The following is a 15,686-nucleotide window of genomic DNA, read 5'->3' as shown; positions in this document are numbered from 1 at the left end:
AAATTGGCTCCAATCTTTAGCGGACACCATATCGCGTTTGGAGAGCCCCCGTGTGCCTAAACATTGGAGCTTCCCCACAAGTGACTCCATTTTGGAAACTAGACCCCCCAAGGAACTTATCTAGAAGCATAGTGAGCTCTTTAAACCCTCAGGTGCTTCACAAATTGATCCGTAAAAATGAAAAAGTACTTTTTTTTCACACAAAAATTCTTTTAGCCTCAATTTTTTTATTTTCACATGGGCAACAGGATAAAATGGATCCTAAAATTTATTGGCAATTTCTCCTGAGTACGCCGATACCTCATATGTGGGGGTAAACCACTGTTTGGGTGCACGGCAAGGCTCGGAAGGGAAGGCGCGCCATTTGACTTTTTGAATGGAAAATTAGCTCCAATCGTTAGCGGACACCATGTCGGGTTTGGAGAGCCCCTGTGTGCCTAAACATTGGAGCTCCCCTACAAGTGACCCCATTTTGGAAACTAGACCCCCCAAGGAACTCATCTAGATGCATAGTGAGCACTTTAAACCCCCAGGTGCTTCACAGAAGTTTATAACGCAGAGCCGTGAAAATAAAAAATAATTTTTCTTTCCTCAAAAATTATTTTTAGCCAACATTTTTTTATTTTTCCAAGGGTAACAGGAGAAATTGGACCCCAAATGTTGTTGTCCAGTTTGTCCTGAGTACGATGATACCCCATATGTGGAGGTAAACCACTGTTTGGGCGCACGGCAGGGCTCGGAAGGGAAGGCACGCCATTTGGCTTTTTGAATGGAAAATTAGCTCCAATCATTAGCGGACACCATGTCATGTTTGGAGAGCCCCTGTGTGCCTAAACATTGGAGCTCCCCCACAAGTGACCCCATTTTGGAAACTAGACCTCCCAAGGAACTAATCTAGATGTGTGGTGAGCGCTTTGAACCCCCAAGTGCTTCACAGAAGTTTATAACGCAGAGCCATGAAAATAAAAAATAATTTTTCTTTTCTCAAAAATGATTTTTTAGCCCACAATTTTTTATTTTACCAAGGGTAACAGGAGAAATTGGACCCCAAAAGTTGTTGTCCAGATTCTGCTGAGTACGCTGATACCCCATATGTGGGGGTAAACCACTGTTTGGGCACACGTCGGGGTTTGGAAGAGAAGTAGTGATGTTTTGAAATGCAGACTTTGATGGAATGCTCAGCGTGCGTCACGTTGCATTTGCAGAGCCCCTGATGTGCCTAAACAGTAGAAACTCCGCACAAGTGACCCCATTTTGGAAACTAGACCAAGGGAACTTATCTAGATGTGTGGTGAGCACTTTGAACCCCCAAGTGCTTCACAGAAGTTTATAACGCAGAGCCGTGAAAATAATAAATGTGTTTTCTTTCCTCAAAAATATTTTTTTAGCCTAGAATTTTTTAATTTTCCCAAGGGTAACAGGAAAAATTTGACCCCAATAGTTGTTGCCCAGTTTGTACTGAGTATACTGATACCCCATGTGTGGGGGTAAACCACTGCTTGGGCACACGTCAGGGCTCGGAAAGGAAGTAGTGACGTTTTGAAATGCAGACTTTGATGGAATGGTCTGCGGGCGTCACGTTGCGTTTGCGGAGCCCCTGATGTGCCTAAACAGTAGAAACCCCCCAAAAGTGACCCCATTTTGGAAACTAGACCCCCCAAGGAACTTATCTAGATATGTGGTGAGCACTTTGAACCCCCAAGTGCTTCACAGAAGTTTACAACGCAGAGCCATGAAAATAAAAAAAATCATTTTTCTTTCCTCAAAAATGATGTTTTAGCAAACAATTTTTTATTTTCACAAGGGTAACAGGAGAAATTGGACCCCAATAATTGTTGCCTAGTTTGTCCTGAGTACACTGATACCCCATATGTGGGGGTAAACCACTGCTTGGGCAAACGTCCGGGGTCGGAAAGGAAGTAGTGACGTTTTGAAATGCAGACTTTGATGGAATGGTCTGCGGGCGCCACGTTGCGTTTGCGGAGCCCCTGATGTGCCTAAACAGTAGAAACCCCCCACAAGTGACCCCATTTTGGAAACTAGACCCCACAAGGAACTTATCTAGATGTGTGGTGAGCACTTTGAACACGCAAGTGCTTCACAGAAGTTTATAACGCAGAGCCGTGAAAATAAAAAATAATTTTTCTTTCCTCAAAAATTATGCATTAGCAAGCAATTTTTTTATTTTTGCAAGGGTAACAGGAGAAATTGGACCCCAATAGTTGTTGCCCAGTTTGTCCTGAGTATGCTGGTACCCCATATGTGGGGGTAAACCACTGTTTGGGCGCACGTCAGAGCTCAGAAGGGAGGGAGCACCATTTGACTTTTTGAACACAAGATTGGCTGGAATCAATTGTGGCACCATGTTGCGTTTGGAGACCCCTGATGTGCCTAAACAGTGGAAACCCCTCAATTCTAACTCTAACACTAACCCCAACACACCCCTAACCCTAATCCCAACTCTAGCCATAACCCTAATCACAACCCTAACCCCAACACACTCCTAACCACAACCCTAACCCTAATCCCAACCCTAATCCTAACCCTAATCCCAACCCTAACCTTAACCCCAACCCTAACCATAACTTTAACCCCAACACAACCCTAACCATAACCCTAACGACAAGCCTATTCTTAACCCTATTTCCAACCCTAGCCCTAATTCCAACCATAACTCTAATTCCAACCCTAAGGCTATGTGCCCACGTTGATGATTCATGTGAGATTTTTCCGCACCATTTTTGAAAAATCCGCAGGTAAAAGGCACTGCGTTTTACCTGTGGATTTACCGCGGATTTCCAGTGCTTTTTATGCGGATTTCACCTGCAGATTCCTATTGAGGAACAGGTGTAAAACGCTGCTGAATCCGCACAAAGAATTAACATGCTGCGGAAAATACAACGCAGCATTTCCGCGCAGTATTTCCCGCACCATGGGCACAGCGGATGGTACTGTAAACCTGATGGAACACTGCTACGAATCCGCAGCGGCCAATCCGCTGCGGATCCGCAGCCAAATCCGCACCGTGTGCAAATAGCCTAATTCTAACGCTAACCCTAGTTCTATGTTATGACCTGGTGGTTAGGAGCACCTGGAATGACCTGATGGTTAAACTAGAAAACAGGACAAGCTCTGGGGAGTGGGATCTCTGCTGACCGCAAACTCTAATTCTATCGCACACACTAGAAATAGCCGTGGAGCGTACCTAACTATCCCTAGACGCCTCTTCACAGCCTAAGAGCTAACTACCCCTAAAGATAGAAAATAAAGCCTTACCTTGCCTCAGAGAAATTCCCCAAAGGAAAAGGCAGCCCCCCACAAATATTGACTGTGAGTTAAGAAGAAAGTCACAAACACAGGAATGAAACAGGTTTTCAGCAAAGGAGGCCAGACTTACTAAATAGACTGAGGATAGGAAAGGAATCTATGCGGTCAGCACAAAAAACTACAAAAAGCCACGCAGAGTGTGCAAAAAGACCCCCGCACCGACTCACGGTGCGGAGGTGCCACTCTGCACCCCAGAGCTACCAGCTAGCAAGGAAATATCATGTTAGCAAGCTGGACTAGAACTTAGCAAGTACTAATAAATATATTCAGTACACAATGAAAAACAAATGAACTAGCAGGGACTTAGCTTCTGCTGGAGTAGACAGGTCATCAGAAAGATCCGAGAGAGATCTGAACCAGTACCGTTACATTGACAGCTGGCATGAAGTAACGATTTGAGTGGAGTTAAATAGAAAAGCCAGCCTAGCCGCAAACGAGGGCAGCTGAGGAAACAACTTCAGAACCAGCAGTTCCACTCACAGCCACCAGAGGGAGTCCACGGACAGAACTCGCCGAAGTACCATTCATGACCACAGGAGGGAGTTCGAGAACGGAATGCACAACAGTTCTAACCCTAACCCTACCCCTAACCCTACCCCTACCCCTAACCCTACCCCTACCCCTAGTTCTAACCCTAGTTCTAACCCTAGTGGAAAAAAAAATATATATTTTCTTTATTTTATTATTGTCCCTACGTATGGGGGTGATAAAGGGGGGGGGGTCATTTACTATTTCTTTTTATTTTGATCACTGTGATAGGTTTTATCACAGTGATCAAAATGTAGCTGGAACGAATCTGCCGGCCGGCAGATTCAGCGGGCGCACTGCGCATGCGCCCGTCATTTTGGAAGATGGCGGCGCCCGTGGAGAAGACGGACGGACACCGGGAAGCTCGGTAAGTATGAGGGGGGATCGGAGCACGGGGGGGGGGTGATCGGAGCAGGGGGGTGGGATCGGAGCACGGGGGGAGTGGACAGGAGGACGGGGGAGAGGACAGGACGACGGAGGGGAGCGGAGCACAGGATGGAGGACTGGGGAGAAGATCGGTGGCGGTGGGGGGGTGCAGACCAGTGTTTCCAGCCATGGCCGATGATATTGCAGCATTGGCCATGGCTGGATTGTAATATTTCACCAGTTTTCATAGTGAAATATTACAAATCGCTCTGATTGGCTGTTTCACTTTCAACAGCCAATCAGAGCGATCGTAGCCACGGGGGGGTGAAGCCACCCCCCCTGGGCTGAAGTACCACTCCCCCTGTCCCTGCAGATCGGGTGAAATTGGAGTTAACCCTTTCACCCGATCTGCAGGGACGCGATCGTTCCATGACGCCACATAGGCGTCACAGGTCGGATTGGCACCGACTTTCATGACGCCTACGTGGCGTCAAAGGTCGGGAAGGGGTTAATTTATGCATAGAAAGGGGTAATCGTGTTGTATTTTGCTTGCATATAACTGTTAATTCTGTTTAAGTACACCTGCGTATACTCTTAGTGTTATTGAGAGTAAGGCTATGTGCACACGTAGGAAGGGTCCTCTGCAGGTTCTCCCGCAGCGGATTTGATAAATCTGCAGGGCAAAACCGCTGCGGTTATCCCTGCAGATTTATTGCGGTTTGTCTTGCGGTTTCCGCTGCAGGTTTACTCCTGCACTTGTTTTACTATTGATGCTGCAAAGATCTATGTTAAAAATAATAAAAAATGGTATACTCACCCTCCGACGTCCCGATCTCCTCGGCGATGCACACGGCGGTCTGGTTCCAAAGATGCTATGCGAGAAGGACCTTCGTGACATCACGGTCATGTGACCGCAACGTCATCGCAGGTCCTGCTCGCATAGCAACCCTGCGACCGGACGGCCGCATGCGGACTTCAGGGGCCATCAGAAGGTGAGTGTATCATTATTTTTTATTTTAATTCTTTTTTTTACACAAATATGGTTCCCAGGGCCTGGAGGAGAGTCTCCTCTCCTCCACCCCGGGTACCATCCGCACATGATCCGCTTACTTCCCGCATGGTGGGCATAGCCCCATGCGGGAAGTAAGCAGATCAATGCATTCCTATGTGTGCAGAATCGCCGCGATTTCGCACAAAGAAGTGACATACTGCGGATTGTAATCCGCTGCGTTCCCACGCGTTTTTTTCCGCAGCATGTGAACAGCGTTTTCGGTTTTCCATAGGTTTACATTTAACTGTAAACTCATGGGAAAATGCTGCGGACCCGCAGCTGCAGAAACGCTGCGGATCCGCAGCAAAAACCGCAACGTGTGCACATGGCCTAACTGTTGGCATTGTATTTGTTATTTATACACTGTTTACCCGTCATCCTTTCCTTTGTTTTATAAACTGGCTAGTAAATATTCATATTATATTATCTAATCTTTGTGCGCGTCTGCTTATTGTTGCTGTACCTCTCGTCCTGTGGCTGTCCCTCTTCAACGTTTCATATGCTCAGTAGGATCTGATCACTGTGCAATATTTATTCTAATGCAGTGACAGTGCCTTCCCTAGCCGCCACTGAGGAGACTGCAAAAGAGCACACTGTCACTTTTGGGGGAAGGTGCTAGTCTCTGTTTTTCCTGCCCACTGGGTTATCTTCTTACAATATGCACTGACAAAAAATAAATAAAAGTTAGAGTAGAGGAAACGGTAGGGACTTTTTAATTGAATTGATATTAGACAAGAGATTAGATTATTACAATAAATAGACATCTAAAAGCATTGCAGCAACAAGCCTTGTGAAAAAAAAAAAATTTGTATCAGTCTTAAAACTTTTGGCCACCACAGTTTAAATAAATATTATTAAAAGGGTAGTTTTTCTGCAGCACCCTCAAATACCAAAGGAGCGTCAGATTCCAAACACCTTGAGAAATCCACTCAGTGCTAATCAAATACATCCATCAAAGAAGGCGTTCTCCAGGAAGTTTCTAAAAATGTAAAATCTTTTTATTTCTCTAAAATGTTAAATGCAGTGATGTTTCAACCTTTAGTCTTTTAGCTTGAAAAAAAAAACATAGAAGTTGAAACATCACTGTATTTTACATGTTTGGAGAAATAAAAAGATTTTTAATTTTTAGAAACTTCCTGAGGAGCACTGCCTTTGATGGATGTTTAGTCATGTAATCTATTAAACCTTGACACGGTACATTTCTAATCTCATCCAAAGCTGGCTGCAACGCTGACTACACATCCTTATGAGTACCATTGGGGTCTTTCATGCAGAAAACTAGGCTACAAGCAGCTTATATTATGTAGTATGGTCCATGTACCACAACGAGTCATTGAAACTCCTAGGTGACACTATCACATACAGAAAAATTCAGTCGGACCCTACCATACAGTTCACTAAGAAACTAAGTACATTAGCTTTCAAAGGCAAAACCTTTGGAATCCTAACCAAAAAACAACACCAATTCATTAATAATAAAACCCCCAGCGTTGCAATTTTTTACCAAATCCCTAAAATTCATAAAAATAAAACACACCCTCCTGGCAGGCCAATCATTTCTGGCATTAATTGCCTAACAGCCAATTTATCACGCTACGTAGATTCTCGCCTACAAAGATGCATGCCACTAATACCAGCATATTTAAAAGACACAAATCACACACTGCAAATTCTAGACCAATTAGAGTGGCAAGAAAACTTTATCTTAGGGACCCTGGATATAAAGTCTCTCTACACCACAATTGACCCTGAAAAGGGCTGCCAAGCGGCTAAGTTTTACCTTCAGTTACTTGGTTCATACAAAGAACCACAAATTGGATTCATTACGGATAGCATTGAATTCATTCTTAAACACAACTATTTCAGGTATGAAAAACAACACTATCTCCAAACGCACGGGACCGCGATGGGTACTCGGTTCGCGCCCGGGTATGCAAATCTGTATGTAGGTAAATGGGAGCATGATCACATATACAAAAATGGAACATTACGGGAAGAACTCACATTATGGCGCCACTCCATTGATGACATATTTATTTGGAATGGCCCACCTGCAACCCTTCAATCATTCATCTTAAGCTTAAATATTAATGAATACGGCTTAGAATTTACACCAACTATCAGTAAAAACAGTGTAACCTTCCTAGATCTGACCATATATGTGGAAAGCAACAAATTAATCACAAAATGTTTCCGTAAGGACGTAGATTCTAATAGCTTTATCCACATGACCAGTTGTCACCTCCCTATTTGGTTAACAAACATCCCAAGGGGGCAATACATGCGCATTAGGCGCAACTGTACTAACATTAAAGATTATCACATAAAAAAGTGAAAGATTAATGACAGAATTTGTGGAAAAGGGCTATAACCCATTAGTCTAAAAATCTAAAAATGAAATAGTAAATATGCCTAGAAGAACAATGATATACAGAACCCAGGGCCGTATTTGCCACTAGGCACTTGAGGGCACGTGCCTAGGGCGGGGACAGGCGGGGGGGCGGCACCTGAGCAAGTTTTTTTTTTTCCTCTCTCTTTTTTTTTTTTTAAATACTAGTCTTGTGCGTCCCTTCCTGAAGACAGGGGGCGGCAGAGCGGCAGCCAGAACGCGTGGTGCTGGTGCCGACTCTCCCTACTCCCCCTGCTGAGACACAGTGACCCCTGCTCACAGCCTAACTGGTGCCCGGCCGGAATGTGACTGCTAAGTGGAGGGGCGGCGCCCTGTGTCCCGACCCTGGGTCCTGTCCTGGACTCACATTGCCTGCCTGGAGGAATCGCAGTAGAGCAGTACATACACAGTAAGTAGTGTACTGTCTCTGTCTGTAATGATCTTCCTCCTTGCTCCTGCCCGCGCGCTGCCTGCTGCACGGCAGTCTGTGACTCACCTCACGGTCCTCACCCCTTCCCTTCCCTCACATTCCTCAGCCTCGTTTCTGCCTGTAGTCTCAGGCTGGAGGAGCCGTGCAAACACAGCAGCCCTTGAATGTTTAATGTCTGTTTGATCTTTGCTCCCGGCAGACGGACCCAGAGAGTGAGTGGTGGGGGTGGGGTATAATACACCCCCACTCACTCTATCTGGGTCCTGGGAGCAAACATTGCCAGTGCTGGTGTGCAGAGCTGTGTGTGTGTGTGTGTGCAGAGCTGTATGTATGTGTGTGTCTGTGCGGTGCTGTGTGTGTGTGTGTAAAGCTGTATGTGTGTGGGGCTGTATGTGCGTGTGTGCGGGCAGCGAAGCTGTATGTGTGTGGGGCTGTATGTGCGTGTGTGCGGGCAGCGGAGCTGTATGTGTGTGGGGCTGTGTGTGCGGGCAGCGGAGCTGTATGTGTGTGGGGCTGTATGTGCGTGTGTGCGGGCAGCGGAGCTGTATGTGTGTGGGGCTGTATGTGCGTGTGTGCGGGCAGCGGAGCTGTATGTGTGTGGGGCTGTATGTGCGTGTGTGCGGGCAGCGGAGCTGTATGGGCATGTGTGCACGGGCAGCGGAGCTGTATGTGTGTGTGCGGAGCTGTATGTATGTGTGTGTCTGTGTGTGTGCGGACCTCTGTGTGTGCGGAGCGGAGCTGTATGTGTGTGTCTGTGTGGTGCTGTATGTGTGTGTGTGCGGAGCTCTGTGTGTGTGCGGAGCTGAATGTATGTGTGTGTCTGTGTGGTGCTGTATGTGTTTGTGTGCGGAGCTATATCTGTGTGGGGCTGTATGTGTTTGTGTGTGTGCGGGCAGCGGAGCTGTGTGTGTGTGTGCGCGCGCTACTCGTATGTGTGTCTGTGTGTGTGCGGAGCTCTGTGTGTGGAGCTGTATGTATGTGTGTCTGTGCGGAGCTGTATGTGTGTGTCTGCGGTGCTGTATGTGTGTGTGCGGAGCTGTATGTGTGTGGGGCTGTATGTGTGTGTGCGCGGGCAGCGGAGCTGTATGTGTGTGTCTGTGCGGTGCTGTATGTGTGTGGGGCTGTGTGTGTGTGTGTGCGGGCAGCGGAGCTGTATGTGTGTGTGCGCAGAGCTGTATGTGTGTGTGCGGAGCTGTGTGTGTTTGTGTGCGGAGCTGTATGTGTGTGTGTGCGTGGAGCTGTATGCATGTGTGTGTCTGCGGTGCTGTATGTGTGTGCAGAGCTGTATGTGTGCTTGTGCAGAGCTGTGTGTGTGGCGCTGTATGCTTGTGGAGCTGTATGTGTGTGTGTGTGCGGCGCTGTATGTGTGTGGAGCTGTATGTATGTGTGTGTGTGGAGCTGTATGTGTGTGCGGATCTGTGAGTGCCAGTGTGTCGCTCCATCCCGGACCAACTTTTTACTATTGATGCTGCCTATGCAGCATCAATAGTAAAAAGATATAATGTTAAAAATAATTAAAAAAATTAAAAATTGTGCTATTCTCACCTTCCGCCGTCCACTGATACGCGTGATGCTGCCGCCAGCTTCCGTTCCCAGTGATGCACAGAAGCTGGCGGCAGCATTGCGCGCATCGGGACAGCTTCGGTGGACGCCGGAGGGTGAGTATATAACTATTTTTTATTTTAATTCTTTTTTTAACAGGGATATGGTGCCCATACTGCTATATATTACGTGGGCTGTGTTATAGTCTACGTGGGCTGTGTTAAATACTGCGTGGGCTGTGTTATATACTACGTGGGCTGTGTTATATACTGCCTGGCTGTGCTATATACGACGTGGGCTGTGTTATACACTGCGTGGGCTGTGTTATATACTGCATGGGCTGTGTTATATACTGCGTGGGCTGTGTTATATACTGCGTGGGCTGTGTTATATACTGCGTGGGCTGTGTTATATGCTGCGTGGGCAGTGATATATACTGCGTGGGCTGTGCTATATACTACGTGGGCTGTGCTATATACTGCGTGGGCTGTGCTATATACTGCGTGGGCTGTGCTATATACTGCGTGGGCTGTGCTATATACTGCGTGGGCTGTGTTATATACTGCGTGGGCTGTGTTATATACTGCGTGGGCTGTGCTATATATTACGTGGGCTGTGTTATATACTGCGTGGGCTGTGCTATATACTACGTGGCTGCTATATACTACGTGGCTCCTATATACTACGTGGCTGTGTTATATACTATATAATACAGCACTGAGGGGGTATAGAGCTGGAGTAACAGATCTACTCCCTCATTTGCATATGTATGCAAACCGATTTCAGATGAGTGGACTGAGCATGTAAAAATATTGCTGGAATTGTCTTTGAAAGAGCTACATGGGCATATACATAGATTTGGACCCCTTACTGATTCCCTATGGGACTTGCGAACATGTGCAGCACTTGCTGTTTTACACTTACGATGAGACAAAAAAACACTGCTAGCAGCGTTTTTTTTCTGTTGCTGCAAGTACCGCATTTACCGGATCGCTGCAAAACTGCAAGTGCAGCACATGTCCGCAAGTCCCACAGGGAATAAATGAGACCGAACGCAGTGTTGCAGTAAGTGATGCGTTACGTGGCAGATGCAGAAAAACTGGCGGATCTGCCACAAATGGTAAAAATCGCTGATGTGAAAGTAGCCCAAGTCACTGCCGACAGTGTCTGCATTAGGCTACGTTCACATTTGCGTTGTGCGGCGCTTCGTCGGCGACGCAATGCACAACGCATGCAAAACGCAGCGTTTTGTGACGCATGCGTTCATTTTTTGTATGATTTTTGGCGCAGAAAAAACTGCATCATGCAGCGTCCTCTGCGCCCTGACAGTTGCTCCAAAATGACGCATGCATCACAAAACGCAAGACAACGCATGTCCATGCGCCCCCCATGTTAAATATAGGGGCGCATGACGCATGCGTCGCCGCGGCTGCGCCCGATGCTGCACCGCACAACGCTAATGTGAACGTAGCCTGAGTCATACTCACCAGTGGGGGAGGCAGCACGAAAAGTGCCTAGGGCAGCAGAAACTCTAAATACGGCCCTGACAGAACCCATAACAGTCCCAGTTTGTCCACACTCCAGGATCAAATTTTCCAACTGCCTATTATCACCCAATTTCATTTTGGGTATAAAAAGTTTAACAACATAGTTAGCAAATATTGGCCCATACTACAGGAAGACAAACACATTGGGGATCTGTTACCAAAAAACCCGAAGTTTGTATACAAAAAAGCTTCAAATCTGGGCCTACTACTTGCCTCCACCACAAAGTCAATACTGCCTAATTCCAATAAACAGCCATTATCCACAAAAAATGGGCTTCAAATCGTGCGCCATTTGTTTTTGCTGTAAACATACAAAATGTGGTAAAAAAATCATCTGCTCTTTCACAGATGTAGACAACATCAATAAATATCCCATTAAATCTATGATCACGTGTGACTCAACAGGAGTCATTTATATCCTTAGATGCCCATGCGAAAAAATCTATGTGGGTCGCACTAAAAGACCCTTAAAAGTCCGCATTAAGGAACATCTGGTCAACATTAATAAGGGATTTAAGGGACATCCCCTATCCCGGCATTTTTGTAAGAAACATAACAAATCCTGTACAGGAATCACATTTTATGGTATTCAAACGGTACCAAAAAATTCAAGGGGTGGGGATTACAACAAAATCATGTCACGGGAAGAATCAAAATGGATATTCTCACTGGACAGCCTGGTACCCAAAGGGTTAAATCAGGAAATAGAACTCTTTACATTCCAGTGAGGCCTTCCACAGTCATTTTTTGCCTAAGGTGGTTGCTGAATCCACCATGATGGGTCTTAATAGCAATAACCTAACATGAACAAATCAAATAAAATCAATAATTGCAAAGCGATTGACTGCAAACCACACTATGAATCTATTAAATATGTGGGCAAACTATTCATGAGCCCTAGTAAGCTCCAAACATTTTTTCAATTCCAATTTTAAATGTTCATTTTATCTATATTGGAATTTCATTTTTAACTCTATTTTTTATAAGTCATGTACCTCACGATTGAATACACGCAGAATATGCGGCGTTAATTAAATAATAATATTTATTATATCTCTCAGCCACCTTAGATAGATAGATAAGTTCTTAAACAACAAGAATAAGGGTACAAAACTCATTTTAACCCTGTCCATATATATATTTATATTTTATTTTATATTTATTAATAAAGTTTATTTTTTAACCATATCCTTAGTTCATTGATTATGCAAAACACACATTATAGCCCCAATTAGCAGGTGATTAAAACAGAATATACAGTATGTCCAGCACACTGTTTATTTCAGGCTGAGTAGCACACTATTAACCAGCTCATATGTTCAGTATACTGCCTAATTTCAGGTTAATTGGATCGCAATTAATCACTTTAGTGATCTAATGATGTTCTCTAATTGAATTGAGCCAACAGAGGCTGCACAAAAATAGGGGGGGAATGGCACATTACTATATAAGGGCAGGTCTGGACGCAGGCAGCCATTACCCTGACGAAGAGGGCTAGAGCCCTTGAAACGCGTTGGTTGGTTGGCTGTCCACAGTACACCTGTCCTACGCAGCTCGGTGACGTCACTCCCAGCTCCGCCCACCCCCTCGACCGCTACCTTGGCGTTGATTCCGGCCGGGGCATGCGAGGCTTTCGCGGTCCTGCGGCTCCTGCCGCAGCCTCCCTCGCAGTCCGCCGCACAAATCACAGCAGTGACACACTCGCCATCTGCACGATTTCCACACCCTGCAGCCCAGGGAGTCAGTGAGTACTATTAATTATACGGCACTTTAAACTATGTGTGCATGTTGACTTGTATGGTAAATCGGCACTCACACTTTATCAGGGAGACGACCCTCCCATATTCAATTGCACAGGACATCAACCCTGCTGTAAGCACCTTTGCCAGCTGACAATTGTCAGCACTTTAGCTACCCACAACCAGCAGATCATGATCAAATATTAACATTGCCGGGTAAAAGGATGCCAAGGCCCTCCACTATATCGCATCAAAACCAAGAGTGAGTACACCTAAAATCCATAGATCTAGAGGTTACATGGACTAGTAAAAAGGTGTAAATTCATCCCTCAGGGGGAACCGTAAGACTACACGGGAAAGGCTATTGCAAAGCACCTGGGTATTTGCAGATAGCACGGAACCCACATTGGCACTAATAATCTAAACACCATCTTACCAACGATATCAAACTGTAAGTGTCTTTTGAACCCATATCTATCACTACATTCTTACCCTATTGTAGACAGCGCAGGTGAACATTATTGCTACTAGTAATCCACTCTTTATCTTGACAGGTGCACACAGAACCTGTGGCATTCACCAGCAGCATTGTACACAAAGCATTTCTTCTTTCTTCTCTAAATCTCTCATTTTGGCTAGGAGCGCCAGTGTTTCCGTTTTTACAATAAAAAAGCTTATATTATGTGTCTTCCTTTACTGTATCACGGTCCTAGCTCAGAACCCAATCCTGGACATTGAAAATAAGAAAGAAATGATTTTTATTCATAATCTCAGAAATTCAAAAAGGAGGGCACCATCAAGTATTATAGCTCATGTGTTCAACCTGCAGCTTGTCAAAAGAAGACGAGTTTAAAGAGAAGAAAGAAACATGCAAAATTGCAGGGATCAAGATGCAAAAATTACAAATTTATTTGTAAATTTGTAATTTTTGCATCTTGATCCCTGCAATTTTGCATGTTTCTTTCCTTCTCTTTATACTTTTATTCATAATCTGAGATGCAGGACTCTTCACTCTCAATCACCAGGCCCAGTCCCGTCTCTTAAGTCACCCCAAATGCAAAGAACAGGAAGGTTTTACCATGAAGATCATTTTTGACCTGGTATGTACCAGTATTACGATTCCAATTGGGTAGATTGCCAGCAGGTTATGTGTTTACACCGTGCAGCAATATTTGTATTCATTTCTTTCCTCGCCTTTCAGTTGTGCTCTGATTACATAAAGCGTCTGCACTTTGTTGACTCTGTATTATGTATGGAAATGACATAAGTGGACAGGAATAACATCTTACTAAGCAGCATTAAGTCACTGGCGTGCTGCTTTGTGATTCCGCTGCTTTAAACTATTGCCATGCTTTACAAGTCAACAAAGGGTCAGTCCCTGATCCAAAGGATGAAGTTACTAACGCTCCATTCCCAATGGGTCTGAATCTGTTGTTGGAGATATGCGTCAGGACATTTCCTGGAATCTCCTTTACTTAACTGGAGCCGCCAATCAAGACGCAGGGTTAACGGGAAAGATCCTGGGCACCAGCCCCTATTAGAATCAGCCGCCTAGCACTTGCAGCCTCAATTGCATACGTTGAGCTTGTAATTAGATCAAGCTCAACATCCATAAATGCATTTTCACAAATATGTTTCACACAAATATCCAACTCTATAATTAGTTCCATGGTGTGAAACACACTGATTCCTTTTAACCAATCTATGTTAACCCCTTAATGCAAAATCATGTACAAGTATGTCCTAATGCCATCTTGCTTGCTGCATCAGGATACCTACATACAGTTTAGGTGATCAGGATGGCGAGGGCACAGGAGGTGTGCCAGTACCGATAAAGCTGTGGCGTACAGCTGAGCTCCTGCTGTATCTTCTGGGACTGAAGCTAGCCCCAATCCCATTCATTTAACACCAGAGATGCTGCTACAACCAGCGTCATCTGAGGAGTTTGACAAACGGAGAGTGCACCCTCTGTCACCCCCACAGTGTGATTGCATGGTGCTGATGGGTTGCTACTGCAACCAGAGGCCTAACAATGGCCGAAAGGTTTGCCACGGATTATTAGATCGTTCTAGAGGCAGGATCTAATAGGCTTCCCGTGATTATAGTACAGAAAGGTTGAAACATAATGAGAAAACCACTGTACTACAACCCCTGACAAAAATTATGGAATCACCGGCCTTGGAGGATGTTCATTCAGTTGTTTATGTAGAAAAAAAGCAGATCACAGACATGGCCCAAAACTAAAGTCATTTCAAATGGCAACTTTCTGGCTTTAAGAAACACTGAAAGAAATCAAGAACAAAAAATGTGGTAGTCTGTAATGGTTACTTTTTTTAACCAAGCATAGGGAAAAAATTATGGAATCACTCAATTCTGAGGAAAAAATTATGGAATCATGAAAAACAAACAAAAAAACACTCCAAAACATCACTAGTATTTTGTTGCACCACCCTTTTATAACAGCTTGCAGTCTCTGAGGCATGGACTTAATGAGTGTCAAACAGTACTCTTCATCAATCTGGCTCCAACTTTCTCTGATTGCTGTTGCCAGATCAGCTTTGCAGGTTGGAGCCTTGTCATGGACCACTTTCTTCAACTTCCACCAAAGATTTCAATTGGATTGAGATCCGGACTATTTGCAGGCCATGACATTGACATTGTGTATTTTTTCAAGGAATGTTTTCACAATTTTTGCTCTATGGCAGGATGCATTATCATCTTGAAAAATGATTTCATCATCCCCAAACATCCTTTCAATTGATGGGAT

At 44.9% G+C, this 15,686-nt stretch overlaps 1 long non-coding RNA gene across 1 annotated transcript in view; it reads right to left on the bottom strand.

Annotated features, from left to right (window-relative positions):
* LOC143775718 (uncharacterized) overlaps window positions 1-13,646 on the bottom strand; it is a 41,026-nt gene extending 27,380 nt beyond the window's left edge. Inside the window, exon 1 of the long non-coding RNA XR_013215697.1 lies at window positions 13,412-13,646. This is a non-coding gene — a long non-coding RNA (uncharacterized LOC143775718). The remainder of the gene's footprint in view (window positions 1-13,411) is intronic.
* Window positions 13,647-15,686: the final 2,040 nt, after the last annotated feature.

Source organism: Ranitomeya variabilis, chromosome 1 (assembly GCF_051348905.1).
Source record: "Ranitomeya variabilis isolate aRanVar5 chromosome 1, aRanVar5.hap1, whole genome shotgun sequence".
Classification (NCBI taxonomy): domain Eukaryota; kingdom Metazoa; phylum Chordata; class Amphibia; order Anura; family Dendrobatidae; genus Ranitomeya; species Ranitomeya variabilis.
The sequence above is the reverse complement of the archived record's forward strand: the minus strand, read 5'-3'. Positions and strand labels throughout refer to the sequence as shown.